At 37.5% G+C, this 17,733-nt stretch overlaps 1 long non-coding RNA gene across 1 annotated transcript; it reads right to left on the bottom strand.

Annotated features, from left to right (window-relative positions):
* Positions 1-4,937: 4,937 nt before the first annotated feature.
* On the bottom strand, positions 4,938-16,415 carry LOC117295317. The gene is made up of 3 exons (XR_004519677.1): positions 16,315-16,415; positions 8,408-8,514; positions 4,938-5,021 (listed from the first exon to the last, which is right to left on the bottom strand). It is a non-coding gene; the product is annotated as an uncharacterized LOC117295317 (long non-coding RNA).
* Between the last annotated feature and the right edge of the window lie 1,318 nt (positions 16,416-17,733).

The raw sequence follows: 17,733 nt of genomic DNA, 5'->3' as shown, positions 1-17,733 counted from the left end.
AGAACCATCAGGTTGGTGGATGATGTGGTTACTGAAAAGTGAAAACCTCTTGGAGGAAGGAAATTAATGGACTTCATTTATTAATTTTACACCAAAAAACCCCAATGTTTTAACGTTAAAGTCACCTGGAAATAGAATTGTTTTTCTTTCAAACATAAGTTTATTCACATTCCACTCATCAAAACACATATATTAGTGACAAAAACTTTATTTTGAAAAAATACCACTTCCAGGTGACTTTAAGAAAAGAAAACAGTGTTTAAACTAATCATTGGATGTTATGCTTTCCTTTAAAATCAATAAACAAACAAAACATGTGCGGTCTCCTGAAACGGCTCTATAGGCTATTTACTTCTTTGTACAAGTTATAAAACCACAAACGAAACTTACAAGGTAAATCTTAAATATCTCGGGGTTAACCAAAAAAAAAATGGACTAGAGCGGGACTTAATGAACATATGTGACCTCAGGATTAATCAAGTCGGCACTCAACCAACAGTGAATATTCATAATATTGGCAGGTTTAAGTCCAGGTCAAGCCAAATTCTCTTTGTTCAACCCCAAATTACTTTTTGCTCCATTTTAAATCTCACTTAAGAAAGTAAAATCAAAACGAAAAATGTGCACAGTTCGCTTCGAAGAAAAAAAAAGTACAGCATTTGTACAAGCACAACTGTTGTACAAACAGTATAACAAATCCATCTGATCCAAAACAGAATTTGCCTCCATAAATCAATCATAAATATATGCATTCGTCATGCTGTGCACTATAAATAAATAAATAACGGAGGAGGGGAAAAGGCTTTAAGGCCAGCTGTGATGGATATGTGCATGCATACCAAACAGAGGAAAAGTTTTTATCAGTACTCACAGCTATATTTAACAAAAATTCTACGGACAAGAATCTAAGCCTCGCACCTTTGAGCCATTCATAATCAATACTTAAACATTTAGATTTGTTTTTTCTTCAAACTTCCCTCTTGAAGGAGCACAGAAATTTTCCTCTGGTAAGGGACACCTCTAATATTAGGAAAATGTAAATTATATGTCTTGTGATGTTTTTGGAATGTACACTGCACATAATTATTGTAAACATAAACAGCAAGAGAGTAACTTCAGATCGAAACCAAATTTTGTTGAAGAAAAAAATCCTATCAATCTGGAATATTTCTCATGAGGGTATCAATGCCCTGTTAAAGGAACACGTTGCCTTGGACCGGACGAGTTGGTCTATAAAAAGCGTTTATAACCGTTTGTTATAAAATGCATAATGGTTGGAAAGATGTTTTTAAAGTAGAATACAATGATCCACACAAATTTGCCTCGAAATTGCGTTGTTTTCATTTTACTTTGCGAACTAAGACGGTCGGCCAAAAATTTGACTCCCATAAATGGCCGATCGTGTTCGTCGACGAGGTAAAAGGAAAACCGTGCAATTTCGAGGCGTGTTTGTGTGGATCATTGTATTCTATCTTTAAAACATCTTTCCAACCATATGCATTTTATAACAAACGGTTACAAACTCTTTTCAAAGACCAACTCGACCGATCCAAGGCAACGTGTTCCTTTAACCTTTTTAGGTTAGAAACGATCCATCAATTTACTCACACAGTCATCTGAGGTCTAAACTATGACATTATATAGAATAATGATGATGATTTTATCAGCAAAACACCAGCTATAGTGACTGAAATATCATCTAAAAGCAGTATGGAAACCAACTATTTCACAAATTAGTATTCATAAATTCCAATATTAAACAAACGCATCAAAAGGTCATTTTAAAATTCAATTTTGTAATTTAAAAATAAGCTCCAATCAGCATTATTTCACAATGGAGCACTTTTCAGTTTGAACAATTTTAATTAGGCTATTGAAAATGTTGATATTTCAATTCCAGAGTCTTTGTCCCCTTCATGCTTCAATGAGTAAACATCAGCTGCCTTTTGTACTCAATGACAAAAGCTCCTACCAGCATCACGAGCACGGAGAACAATAGAAACCGGTAGAGCGTACAGAGCTCAACTCATGAAACATATGACGACGTTGTTAATAACTCATTACTCTTTCAGCCTCTTAAGCCCCAAATAAAGACAAGTGGTGAGACCCACCGATGGTCCATTCACACAGCGTCCAGTTACCTCTCCTACGACAGACAGACTCCCGGAGTCCAAACTATGACAAGTACGCTTTGTCTGAGTGTTGCCTTTGTATATTTGTTATCATAAAGTGACACACGCCGCTCTTTGCGCATCCACACAATATTGATCTTACAAATAACAAAGCGCCTTTCAAAATGAACGACTTCTTTATTATTTTAAAATATGAGTAGGTCTGGGAACCAAACATTTTTGTTAGCTGGGTCAAAAGGTAGTGGAAAATTAGGCTAAATTGCACATGTTACTAAATTATATTAAAAAACAATTGTTATATTAAAAGCAAATTTATTTATTTTTGTCACACAAAGCATTTCTTCATAAAGTATTTTTTAACAATATTATTTTATTGGTTGGTCTTTTTATTTATTGGAAAACCTGGCATTTTGGTATTAATTTTGCGGAATATTGAAATGAAACGCGCATTACAAACAAAGACATTGTGTTATCATTTAACACATACTACATTAGCAAAATCACACAGTCGATCATACTCATAAAACCCAAAATGAAAACGTCCCTGTTCGAGTATTATCACAGATAAACACAACAACAGCAACAAAGCACGCAACCAGAAAAAGAAAAAAACACTCCAATATTTTGTCCAGAGAATTCAGACAAAGAATAAAAGATGTGATATCTGCAATGCTGCGTGTGTGTATCAGCGTATCTGGTACTTATGCCTGTATTATATTGGATATGGTCAGGCAGCTGTATAACAAAGTAGCCCATTACATATAGCAATCAATATAGCATTGAGTAAACACACAGGCATCTGACTCCAGCTCGGGAGTGCCTGCAAGCAAAGCAATTTGTATGCAGTCCCTGTGAACATGGTGCCTGGTCTGGTCCAGTCTGAGGACTGCTACAACCCCCGCTGTCTAACGCTGTCTAACGGCCCAGGCTACAGATATGCTTTTAACAATATTTTATCAGTGGCGACTGATCTTGTTTCTGCTTATCAAAATACAAGATAATGGAAGAGTTGGGGGGGGGGGGTTATAAAAAATTCACAAGTGGTGTGAAGTATTAAAGATGCATGGGTTATCTTGGTTGTACTGTGGAGCTCTCTTGTACGAAGATAGAATCCCTACCTCTTGTCTTTGGAGGTTTGACATTCTGTATAATTTGGAGACAAAGAACGTTTTAAAATGTGCCTTTTACTTGGGTAGGGAATCATTTGATGGTCTGCACGGCGGGAGACGGTTTTATTCTGAAAACTTGTACACCCCGTTGGCAAATATAATTAATTATTTTCATTAATCAGAATGTAATCCTTTATTTATTAACTAATGGAATGGGTGCTTTTAATTTTAATTTTTTTTTTTTTGGAAAAGAGCAAGATTTTTATACATTTTTTACTTGATGAGATTACCATCTTTAAATTAATTTCTTTCTTTCTTCCTATGAACCCCCCCCCCCAGTATATATTTATTAAGTGTTAATGATGGTACTGTTTTCGAACTCAGTCCTCTTCGCAGAAAGTATTCATACTATTTAAAGATGTGTAAAAAAACACTGTTTTTACCCAAGAAAAGATCACACTTTTTTAATAGTTAAAGCATTGAACAATTTTTTCAAAATAATAGGAGTTCCTTTTTTTGTGGAAAAGACCGAGGTAGGCTGTAGAGTAAAAAAAACTTTTTAAAACAAATAAAAAAACATCATCTTTAAGATTGTGTCATCTCGGTGTTCCTAGCGGCAAGTCGATATGGAAATGATGTCCACTCTGCACCAGCATCAGTAAATGCCTCATGGGGAGAAGCAGGAATTCTACCAGCGGGGCAAAAAAGGGAAATAGATGCATTAAAACAGCTCAGGATTTCATGTAGTTGAATATTCATGGAAAACCAAACTAAATGCTCTTGCGTTGGAGATTTCCAGGGTGTTCAGGGATAACTTCTAGCTATTTAGGCTTAGTACTGGAATATTATTTTAAGACGCTGTCTAGCATAGCAATGAGATATTTTAGGTTTCTGAGTGTCAGGAAGATGAGGCTATTGGCTTTTATGTTGTAGATACTGTGGAATATCAATTACATTTATTGACCAAATTGACCAAATTCTGCATACTTTCATAAAAAATAAAAAATCCAGTTATTTCTACCCGACGTTATTTTACCAGTCCTTTAAGGAACTGATGACTAAAATAGTGGTAGTTGCACCGTTAAAGGAAACATGGGGCTTTTTTGGGGGGGATCCACAAGAACACCTTGTCTTTAACTGGCCATGTTCAGAATACAGTATTGTGCGAATTGGTGACTTCAGCTACGGCTTGGACTGTTGCTACGGGTGTTGTTAAGGACATCCTATACTTCAATGCATAAGGATGTAGCAACTTTGCCGTAGCCATAGCCAGACTGGCCATAGCGTATGACACACATGTAATCTGGATTGGGATTATTCAAGACGTCTCATAACCTGATGCATGGATACTCAACATATCGTCAGAGGCTTTCTTGCCTAAACTCAAACAGGAAATTATTTCCTCCCTTCTTATAAAATGACAGCTAGCCAGAGCTGAACTATTTATAGGACTGAGCGATACACTGATCAGCTCAACACTGATGTTATTCTTCCATCTGGGCCCAATTCATGGATCTGCTTACCCCTAAATTCTGCGCTTAGGATCAAGTCGATCATCATTTTCCACTTACATGAAGGTGCAAGCGCCGAAGTTACTATGCTAGCTGTGTAAGTGAAGAATGCCTTTGAAAGTGGAGTACGCATGCCCAAAGCAAAAATTCTCTGCTAAACTGCTGAAACCAAACAAAGCACCCACCTTGCACTGAAGATCCCATGTGTTCCCACAAGAAACTTCTGTAAGTGCTGATTCTTTGATTAAACAGAGCCATGACATTGAGCCCTAGAAAGTCATTCCAAGTTCAAAGAAAAAGACAAAACAATAAGCTGTAGTACCAACCAAAGGTAACCTGCTTTACCAACCAAAATGACCTGTGGTGTAAAATGAAATGAAGTTGTCAATCATTTTATTGCCTCCTATTTTGACCCTGGTTAAGTCTTTCCCAATTTCCTCCCAAAGTGAAATACTTGGTTTTAATTCCCTTGATAGTTAACTTTCTTTGTTGTTTGATTTTCAACTTAAGCATTATTAGACTTTTCAAGTACGTTTTCCTCACACCTTCAGGACTTCTCAAGCTATATGAAAGAGAGACAAACATATAAGCTTATAAAGTTAATTTCAAATTCAAACTTAAGTTCAAAACTTTCATAAAATTTATTAAACGTGTATTTGGGTTAACCAAAGAAAAACTGACTAGAGTGGGACGTGAACCTGCAACCTCCTGGTTAATTTGCCGGTGCTCTTCCAACTGAGCCAGCCCCCAAAGCTGCTGGTTTCCCTATTTTGTCAAAATCTTCCTTCAGGGTGCCAGTCAAAACCCATTAAACCTGTAATTGCTGTAAAGCCAGGGATCACACCCAATTGGGTAAATTTACCATGCAATCTTGGAAGCGGCAGCATAGGGATCCCCTTATGAGGATGAAACTTTATATTTATTACACACAGAATATCTACCAGTTATCTACTTTTTGCAAAGCAGAGTTGACCTAAGATTTTTAAGAGATGTCCAAAGCTGAGGGCAGGTGTGCTGAATGCACAATGTCACATGAGCTTAAAATAATCCATCCTGCGCCAGAGGGGTAGACTGATCGTTGAGTGTCATCAGTCTACCTGCTATTGAGGGGGGGGGGGGGGGGTGGAGACGGGGGGGGGGGGGGGTCGTTGGTGAGGACTGAGCCACACTCTAGGAAATCAGTTATTTCTTGAGCAAGGTGCTGTGGCAAGACAACACACAGCTAATGATTTATGCCGAGAGGAACTTGGGATCTGAGTGGAAATTATACCAGGAAACTCAGCACTCAGGACCATGCAACGGACGTTCTTGTCATCATTATGAAGTTGAAGCAATTTATGTAGACCGACCCCCTCCCCAATCAAAGAAAAAATAAAAACAAAAAAAAATGGGGGGAAAGTTTACACAAACCAAAACAGATAGGATGCTAATAAATTGTTGTTGTTCGTTGTGTGTGGCTGCGCTTTGGGTTTAAATATATTATAGAGTTGAATTATCTAGCGGTAAAGTGCACAAGACTCAAAGCTCTGGTGTGTCTGATCAGCAGCTGATCAGTAGGGTGTGGGTTCGAGTCCTGCTTGTGTCCTTAACCATTATCGCTTGTCCTTCGGAGGGTCAAGCTGTAGGTCCTGTGTGTTGTGTAATGCACATAAAAGAACAGAGTATGCTTATCGTACACGGAAGGGGTCTTGAAGTCTTCTGGTATGGTTGGCTGCAGAGTACGTAAGTAAGACGGTGCTATATAATTTGGGGGGTTAGCAACATTATACCTCGTAGAAAAATGAGCACTTCGGGTGTGATAAAGCTCTATTTAAGTGTCATTCATAATTTTACACAGAACATTCTTGCAAAGCATCTAAAGCATCTACTATTGAAGAATTATCTTCACAACACAACATACTTTTACGAAATGATTAAAATAGAGATCAATACGGTGTGACTGCACACCTCCTTCAAAACACGATTCCTTACTGCACACCTCCTTCTTAACATGGTTCCTTACCGTTTCATTTTCAAGGCAAGAGAACTTCAAAAGAACACATTCTGATATCTTTTGATCGGAGATGCATCTCACACGAAAGGGTTTTCTAGAGCAATAAGCGGCAGTTCATTGATTCTTCTACTCCTTGGGTTCCATGGTACAAGTACACAGTACAGGAAGTGTAACGGAAAAGGGTTTCAAGCAATTACACATAATGGGGGAAAAATGTGCTTCGGGAAAAACCAAGCCACTCATTGTCAATGAATTTTCAAATTTAGCAAAGGACTTGGAAAAATAAAAAATTTTTGTTTCAGAGAACATGAACTATGAGCAAAATCAACATGGTATTTTTTACAAATTGTTGTTAACAAACAAATTTTGATCGCTTACGACCTTTCGCTGATTGGGGGATGAATATAATAAGTGCATCTGGCAGAAGCGTCTTGCCTTCCACATTAAGAATAGATACTAAGATATTCCCCACAACGATGATCAGGTATTATATTTGACCCATATAAGACTTTTCAGTCCAGCTCTACTACACTCTGAGTGCAACCTAACCTAATTTGAAATCAGATTAAAGATGAAAGCATACCTTGCCTGTGAAGAGCATACTTTCTGTCCATTCAAAGCTATTTTGTACCTTCCGAAATCAAATTATACTTCATGAATGTTTCATAATCCATATCCCCTTTCCGTGATTACATTGATAAAAGGATTCACAGTGAAAATAATTTGATGTTGACGCCAGATACTAATAAAAAAATAGGAAGCGCTTGAAAAGCTACGCCTTTACAGCGCAGAAAAAAAAACATCGATGAGAAAACAACAATATGAGTGAATTGAACTGAAGATCATGTATTAACTACGGAGGAAATGATGTGAGTCTCCAGGTGGCCGTCGTGACACTGTAGAGGATGAATCCTGGAGATCCTCTAGGCCCCCCCCCTTCGCTCCCCTAGCTCTCCCTCCGTCTCTCTCTGGCAATAACAGGAAGGGGTAGATTATAGACAACCAAGCACACCATCGTCAACCCGTGAAGAACTGTCTGCAGGGTGTTTGGAGTACAGCTGCAACTCAATTTCACCACTTTACCGTTCAGTTTCAGGAGGCTGTTCCCCCTTCCCCTCCCTCTACTAACACATGCAATGCCTAAATTATTAACATTTAGTCAAGTCGCGTGCTCTTTCTTAGGTTAGTGCATGACCTTATGCCCTATTAAAGGCTTGGACACTATTGGTAATTACTCAAAATAACTATTAGCGTGAAACCTTACTTGGTAACAAGTAATGGGGAGAGGTTGATAGTATAAAACATTGTGAGAAACGGCTCCCTCTGATGTAACGTAGATTTCGAGAAAGAAGTAGTTTTCCACAGATTGATTTTGAGACCTCAGATTTAGATTTTGAGGTCTCGAAATCAAGCATCTAAAAGCACACAACTTTGTGTGACAAGGGTGTTTTTTCTTTCATTATTTTCTCGCAACTTCGACGACCGATTGAGCTCAAATTTTCATAGGGTTGTTATTTTATGCATATGTTGAGATATACCAAGTGAGAAGACTGGTCTTTGACAATTACCAATAGTGTCCGGAGTCTTTAAATGTAACCCAAATTATAGTAGAAATGAAAACAGGACATTTCCGGTGAAAAGTATTATTTGAATACAACTTACCAGATTTGCAGTTCCTATCCCACCGCCTGTTGTATGCCCCCTATATAGCTCCTTTTGTGTGTCCGAGATAAAATGACCGATCTATCATGGTTTCCAATCCTGTAATGCTAACCATAAAAGAAGAAAGTGTAATAGGATATTATTAAACATTTCATAGACTCTGGGTAGTGTCAATGTTTAATTCATTTGACTGTCACAACAACAGTAAACCCAAATAACAGCGTGGCGCCCTAAAGGTAGTTTTATCATCCCAGACCAGGATTCATTTTTTTAATAGTATAAAACATTGTGAGAATCGACTCCCTCTGAAGTAGTTTTCGAAAAAGAAGTAATTTTTCACGAACTTGATTTAAAATTTTGAGGTCTCGAAATCAAGCATCTGAAAACACACAAATTCGTGTGACAAGGGTGTTTTTTTCTTTCATTATTATCTCGCAATTTCGATGACCGATTGAGCGAAAATTTTCACAGGTTTCTGATTATATGCATATGTTGAGATACAGCAAGTGACAAGACTGGTCTTTGACAATTACCAATAGTGTCCAGTGTCTTTAAGGACAATGATGCTAAGTTTTATATGGGTCATAAAAGTGCATATCAGACATACGTAGCATAAGTGTTATGCCTGTATATTTAGGAGACAAAAGAAGTCAAAGACTCAACACAAAATTTAAAAAAACCTTTCCCAAGAAAACAGGCTTTTTCAATTCTTACTTTACCATCCACCTTGAACTATACTCTCTTAAGGTCATACTTTGATCAATTTGTTTTCCAGACAGTTGTTTACCCACTTGACCTCTGCGGTATTACACCAGATGCAATTTATGCGCCAGGTAAATGTGGCATTAACATCATTTTCTGACATAAATCCCACAGCCTTTCCTCTTAAGAAATGGACTTTGATATCAAGGCATCTGAACTGTGACTATTTATGACTATAGAGGGCGCACTCCTCTCAACCCGGTCTGCATCCAGGGTGCACCCAACTAAATAAACTCTCTAAGCGTTCAGTGCCAAGAATGCTAAATATTCAAAAATACACAAAAACACTTAGAAGTCTCACAGCTTTTTACAGTAAAAGGGAAATTATTTAATCATTGACTCTGGAACTTTTATCATCTAGGCTACTCAATTTGATATGGCGACTGCTAGGACCTGTCCAAACTCAAATGGAATATATATCAATGGTCGTAAAAGCAAAAATGTATCTGCAAAAACTGAAAGTTTGAACACAGAATCCGATGCTTCTAGTCTGAACAAGATTGATTCACTGATGAGTTTTACCCTGCACTGTGTATAGGCAACTTGGTCATCAAATACAGTGCACCAAATCCATCAAATTCAAAGTAAAACTATGCAATGGATTATGAAGACTCTTGAGTGGTCTGAGTTACACAGCATTTGAATTCAACGCAACTGGAATTCTTTCAGCTAGTAAATATTCAAGTAACCAAATACTCCCTGTGAATCTACACAGCATAATGTCCCATTCCAATCTCTTTTTGGTAATTGTAACTCAATTCAATGCATATTTTTAAACGATTATCATGGGTTTCAATCAATAGTTTTCCCCCCCCCTTTTCATTTCCTAAACCACGGGAAACTCTAGTGATGAGAGAGATGGACTAAATAAATCAACCTACAAGGACTTTGTGGATTTTTGTTCACCGAAGTCACAAACATTCTGAAAGTTCCACATTTCCACTCCATTAATGTCAAGAGAAATGACAGCATAATTTGATCCCTCTTCTACCACCGTCCGCTTCCCATGTTGTATCGTATAGACTTGGGAATTATCCCTCGCAGCAGGCCTGTATGCTTCATGTTTGAAAGGGCAAGGGCATCAAGGCAATTTCTCCTTAGTAAAGGGCATCCATTGTAAATAATATTCTCCTTGTTATTATGTCAACACACATCAAACACATAGGCCTAATCATTGATATTTGAAAACAAATAAATTGATAGATATCTACTCCGAACATTTTCCTCACTGTTTTCCTTTTAATGTTTCCTAAAAACAAATTGGTTTGAATGCTCACAAAAATAATTGCCCACCTCTTGCAGAGTAATGAATCGTTTCATTACATTTCACCTTGAAGAAGCATCTGTGTGGGAGGCAAGGCTATAGACCATGTTCAATTTACGAACAAAGTACGGTCAAAGTATGCCACTCGTAAAACAATGTCCTCTTTAGCTTGTTAATGAATACTGAGTAATTGGACTGACGATTGCATGGCTTTTATCTACTAGGTTTCAAGGTTCCAAGGCTTCTTGTTTCCAAAGTAAGTAATGCAATACAGGCAATAATACGTACATGTTCCAAATAATACAGTTAAGCCAAGTGAAAATAAATACACTTTTATGATACTGTGCACAGGGAAGCTTACTAAGAAGCAAAGCTTATAAACATGAGTCCCAAACAGGTACGCTCGTTGAGCCCAAACCAAACACCCATGTAACGTAAATTACATAGGTTGGGTAATCAGTCTTGGAAATCATACGCAGAAATGAAGACAGCAATCTAGAGCTTCTTGTTTTACTCCTAACTCCTTTAAGACTTCTTGCGAGATTTCCTCGAGAATAGCATTTATTTGAGTTTGTAAAAAAAACATCAATGGCATGCAGGAACAAAACAGATCATCAGGGCTTGAAATTTACACTTTAACAACAGGCCTGAGGCCAGCGAAGCATCAGGCTCATAACCTCACGACTGAATAGTACGACAATCTTGTATATTTGTTCAAACGTTAGACTTTCCGTATGCCTTTTTTTCTTCCAATTCCATTGAGTATTGAAGAACACTTTATCCAGAATGCAACAGAGATAAATCTTCTCTTAGCGCTAGTTCAAATAATAAAACTGTGTAGTTTTTGTTTTCCTCATACAAATTTCAATGCTGGTCTTGTACAAATATCGCTGGTCTACCAGTTAAAGATACTTGGTAATTGTCAAAGACCAGTTCTCACTTAGTGTATCTCAACATGCATAAAATAACAAACCTGTCAATCGGTCGTCGAAGTTGCGAGATAATAATGAAAGAAAATACACCCTCGTCACACAAAGTGGGCTTTCAGATGCTTGATTTCGAGACCTCAAATTCTAAATCTGAGGTCTCAAAATCAAATTTGTGGAAAATTACTTTCTTTCTCGAAAACTACTCCACTTCAGAGGGAGCTGTTTCTCACCATGTTTTATATTACCAACCTCTCCCCATTATCAGTAACCAAGGTTTTATGCTTATAATTATTTTGAGTAATTACCAATTGTGTCCTCTGCCTTTAACACTTTGAAGTGCATATTACTTACAGGCCCTACGGTGTTGTTGATTTTCCCCTATATTTCAGCACTGAGCTGAGCGATGCATATGATGCAGTTCACTGTAAATGCAGAATACTTATTTATTACTAGTTAGTCATTAAAGTGCTACGTTTTATTTTCCTCTTTGCAATTACCTGACAAACATTACTACCCACAACTTGTTTACTGTAAATTCATTGGAAACTCAAATATAATACTCAAACAAAAATTAGAAATGTGTATTTTTACACCCAAAGTGACAATAGGTCCTTTCCTCGAACAAAATTTGAGCGATACAAACAGGGTCCACCTCTAAACACAACCCAAACAAGGAATCTCAGCGTGGCACAGATTTTCACTCACCGCTAGACATCGCGGCTAATTTGAAGGCTTGTAAGATGCGATTGATTCACAATCAGGCCAGGCAGTCCACACTAAAAGCCATCAACTGTCGATGATTGCCGTTGACGCGCACAAAGACCTTTCAACCATATTGAAAAATTGCTTCAAAGCTGTCAGGGAAGATGGCCAAAAACCTGTCACATTTTCACACGGGATTACCTCCCAAGACATTGATTTCTTAAGGTACTCTTTTTCCAACTGAGAAGGATTGAAAAACAGCAGCTCTAAATTCGATAATATGGTTAAATTGTTTTTCAAATGGTGACGGATTGTGGTTGAAGTGATTTTCAAAGCCTGGTTTGACGTTAAGTGCCTGTTGGCAACCTGTCTTACAGGTATTGCGATAAACACGTAGTTGGTGAAACAACCTGAAGGCTTTTAAGCCAATTTAGTTTTGGTTAAATGTCATGTTCCATTCAAATGCATCCACAATAAGAATCAATACAAGTGAATGGCAGAAATACTTTGGAAAGATACAATATTTTTGATTTTTGGGGGGTTTCAACACAGAAGAAATAGGCCAAGTTTCCCCGGCTCAAGTGTAGAGTACCATGGTGACCGACCTGAAATGAGGTCCAGAACCGAAGACCATATTTCATAAAATTGTTCAGCACAGATAGCTCTCTTGATTTGTGGAAAAAGATGACCAGCCAAAATACCAAAACTACAATTTTGATTTATTGCAAGACTTTTCAGACTGGAAGAACAAAACAAACATTATAATGTTTAACGACCCCTTGAACTGCTGTTATATGCAGGTACTGTTTTGTCCACATGGTCTGACTGCCATTTTTCATATCATTTTAGTTTTTTGTAGTTCATAAAACAAAAAGTTGCTTACATGAGCAGGCTCAAATTTGCTCACAGCCCCCCCCCCCCCACCCCCCTTAAAAAAAAAAAAAATAGAAAAAGAATTAAAAACCATGTCTACACAAGAGGGCATACAAAATTCAGACTCAATCAAAACAACATAAAGTGAACTGAAGTCGCCGGATGAATTGGGTTCATTGTAAGTTTATTTTGTCATCAGCTATGAGACCTTTAATAGTTGTAACTCACATTTGTCACACACCTGAGTAGGCCTATAGGATACCAATCCAAGTGCTGACAGTTAAGGCCAAAAAAAAAAAAAACATGTTAATCGTCCTGCCTTTTGGAAAAAGGATTTAGGAGCAATTTTTTTCTTTTTCATAAACATGTTTTTTTTTTCCTTTAAAAAACCCCTCGCGGCCTCAAAAAAGAAAACGGGCAGGAACGCTAAACATTTTCTTTTTTCAATTTGGCCTACAGCAGAGATCCGAGGGCGGACAAGTAAGCAAAAGAGTCACACCTAGAGTCACACTTTTTATTACCTATTTCATTACAAGCTCTAAAATGAAGTAGCCGTGGCCCGGTCGAAGCGTCATTTAAATTAGCGCTTTGATCTCCATAGTGCATATGGCAGCCCATTGAGTCACCCCTAATGCAGTCACAAATGCATCTTCCTGTACGTGGGTATGCATGCCACTACGTGTAAAAATGCAACTAGCAATTCGTTACGCATGGCCTAGTTAGCTATCAACGAAACTTCAGGAAACTTGATATTATAATCGACATAGTCGTTGTTGTATTGTAGATCGTTTTTTTCTTTTCTTGCCCTATGAACTGTGACTAATGTCATTGAAATAAAAGTTGTTTTTAAAAGAAACCACAAGATAAAACACATAATTCGTGTTATTTGGACCCAGAGTACAATTTCCCATTCGGAAAGGACAGAGGGGGTCAGGAAGGTTGAAAATGAGGGGGTATTTAGGCATGTACACGGCAAGATCAGGCTAGCCCCATAAATAGGATTGGATTTCAACAGCAAAAATAAAGTCAAGTAGTGACATTATAATTGTCCAAACTTGAATAATTGCTTTTATAACAACTTTTAGGACAATTTACAAAACAAATACCCAATGGTGGCAGTTGAAGCTTCCTTCATTTGCTATGTCCAGAATTACAAGACTTCTGATTTTAAGTCCTTGTTAGTTTTATCCTTGACATTGTTTCAGAAATTGAACAATTTATGTAGGCCTATTCACTTGTATCCCTACCGAGTCTGTGTGTGAAAACTAGCACAAATGCCCACAATATTAGTAATTGTAGTGCCATGAGAGAGTAGGCCCCAAACAGCTACGCATAGGTTTGTCAGAATAGCAAAATATTAAGAGAGGGCGCTGTTGAACCCACACAGAGATATAGGCCATGCGTGCGCACGCCGTGCATGACAACATACACCGCGGACGTCGAATGCCCCCTCTGCCTACTCACAACGCATGGCAGTTCACAATCACGATTAAATCGCTTAGAGTTGCTATGCGCACGCTCACACTTGGCACATGATGTTTCCACTGAAGTGTATCTGTGACGGAATAAAGTCACCCATGGATTTTCAAGTTCTATAGCACACGTAAGAACATTGAAAAGATTTTCAGCTGCTAAAATTAGATACAAATATGAAAAAAAAAACATTTTTTGAAATTGTGTTCAATTGTCCACAAGAATATCGTCCACATGACAAGGGACATACTAGACCCAGTAACTGGGGTGCTGTGCTCCTTTTTTCGAAATTTTTACATTCTATGGCAGATTATCTCAAAATTTTGAAAAAAGGAATACAACGCCCCAGTTACTGAGTCTACATGGATGTATGGTCTAGGTTTGGGACATACTTTTTAGACATTGGTCGACTGCTGTATCTGTAGCCTCTACCACATTCCAACAACGTTCCCATAACCCCTCTACAGACTACATTCTACAGTTAGGATCTAGATTAGGAAAAACATTCAGTGTGTGTCAGGACAATTCCGCTTCACCTAAAGTTAACTTAAATTAATTAAGACAATTGGCAAATTGTCCTCACCTCGCCACCGATTCATCCTCCCTAAATATCGTAGCGTCATATGTTATCGACCCTCATATGTTTTCGATCCCCAACTTTGATTCCTGTTTACCGCGAAATTGTGCAAGCTGCACCGGTGACAGAAGCTATGCAGTTTACTCACAGTCTGTATTTTCATCAGGCTTAATCATGCTGAGAATAAAGTTTCCTGTCGTTGGTTATGCTCAAACATTTATAAAATGATTCATTTTTGGTACTAATCACGAGTGCATTATTATGCCAACATTCAAATGAGTCAAAGAAACATCATCCAACCTCGAAAGTTCAAAACAAAATTACTATCTGCTAAATTGAGTTTCATTCTGCTTTAGTCACTAGATGGATCACGTGAGGTGGTTACTATTTGGGATTCTATGGTGTGCAAATGTGGGGAAAATATTAAAATATTTTAAGTGAAAATGACAACAATTTTTTATTTTTTATTTACTGCATACTGTAATAAATTCTGATAAGCGTAATAAATATTAAGTCTACATTAAAGAGAAAATATCATAGATTGGTGTCTTATCTCCTGAAACCAAACATTAGGCCTACTGGTCTGAAATGGGGGAAAAAGGATTTTTATGAAGTGTGAGTGCATCAAGGGGGTGGGGTGTTTTACTTTCATGCCCTTTGATATCTCTGGATTCTAATAAGTCGCCATAATGCCTTAGGACAAAAATGTAATTAAATTTGTTAAGTAGTAATTGAATAATATTTTTGATTTATTTTGCACGCCATACTAGCTTCTGAATATTCAATAAAATACCAACCAATGAAAGGTGTGAAAACATATGACGTTGCTCCAATGTCGTGCATGCATAAGCACTGTTAATGGCGGACTGTCTCTCGCAACGTAAAACCAAAACTTGAAAAATTTCAACACACCATGAAGTGAAATGGTTATTGTTAAAAAATTGGATAGATGATTTGAAAAAAACAAATTTAGTTTTTGATTGTGAACAATTTTCCTGTTATCCTACTGAAAACACATGACACCAGGATAAGCTAAAATTACACTGAGTTTTGTTCTTACCTAGCAGTTAACAATCCAGAGAAAAGACAAAGGGAAAAAACATTGACAGTAGATAAAATGTGACAGGCAGGCATGCACGTGTAAAAAATCTTGTTTATAATGTTTACACGAAATGCATTCATCCAGCGCCCTCAATGTGATCCAAAACCTCCCCTCACTGCACGTCATCGCTGTTGATTCTTTGCAGGGAATTAAACCCTGAAAATACCATTTTCTCTCGTAAAATGCGCACCAAAATGAATGCCCATATCTTAATAGAATTCTTACCCAGTGCTCTGGAATGAAGAGAGGATTCCAGTGGCAATTGTTTGTCAACAAACCTCTGTCATGTCTGTCCTTTTTAAAGGTCGGCGAAGCGATCGCGTACGAACACGTTCTAATCCTGCCACGTGAGGGCGCCCACCACTTTGCAGCACACTCCAAACACAAACTTTAAATAAGGGAATCAATGTGTGGTGAAGAGGTTTTCAACTAGTGGTTTATTAATCCCAACGAGGCCTGGTTCTTGATAATTTTGATAATTTTACCGAGACGAAGTCGAGGTAAATTATAAAGAACCAGGCCTCGGCGGGTTTAAACCACTAGTTGAAAACCGATTCAACACAATTTGATTCCCATTCATAAATACCTTTTCGGTCAAAAACATCATCACTTTTTGGTCAAAAAGAAAAATAAATGCAAAAATTATAATTGTTAAATGATTTCTTTCAACACAACACCCCTCCAGCTATGAAATGGTAAAGCCCTCCGCCGCCCTCCTTATAAGGGAATACTGTGCGCGTCGCGCGTATCGCGTGATGTGGCACAACTGTTTCAGCCGTTGCTCTTGACCAATAGGAATGAAGAAACTGTCTTATAAGCACAGGTGCAAGGTCGCGTGTCACGCCTATGAATTAACACTTTTTACGGGTCATAAACAAAGGTTTAAACACACCCATGTGACGCGCTCTCCACCAATAGGAATAGCGAAAACTGTCTGAGGTATTTATGAATAATGAACACGGCGCGCCACTTTCTGGTTTTCTGCTATTTACAGTACATGTACATTTTATTCACCATAATTTAAATATAGAGACACTTAAGTACAATATAAAATTATTTTTGAGCAAGAAGGAATGGGTGAGGCACTCAACAAATAAAGGCACATCTTTGTCACAAAATAACAAGTCAAATTTGTGGTTATAATCTAAAAGTTCAGGCACATGGATTGAAATATCGAAGTATTTTTTTTTAAGGTTTTACTGCCTAAAATGTCTGTAAATGAATTAAATGTACATGTATGCTACTGATGACGCCCATTATTTTATTTCTAGGAAATTCTTTTGATTTCCTCCTGGAAAGGCATTGCTGCTTCCATTACTAGATGAATACCAATTTTATTTACTTTTGTTTATGACAAAGTATTAATATTATGATTTATTCCAATAAAGGCAAAATATGTTAGTCCCAAAAGACAAACAACCCCATTTTACTAAATATAATGAATGCAACTCGTAATGATAATGTATAAACTGTAGTCTCATACTTCACCAAAACTTGAAAAAGTAAGCTTTGAAGTTAAAAGATGTCCTGCAAAGTTTTTGTATCGAAGAAAAGTACCTTCCGATTACAAGTACGATAGTTTTTCAGTTTTCAAAGTTTTGTAATAAACAAAGTGCAGATTTATAAAGTTTAGGTTGAACAAAG

Source organism: Asterias rubens, chromosome 10 (genome assembly GCF_902459465.1).
Source record: "Asterias rubens chromosome 10, eAstRub1.3, whole genome shotgun sequence".
NCBI lineage: Eukaryota > Metazoa > Echinodermata > Asteroidea > Forcipulatida > Asteriidae > Asterias > Asterias rubens.
Note: the sequence above shows the minus strand (reverse complement) of the source record. Positions and strands in the feature narration are given on the sequence as shown.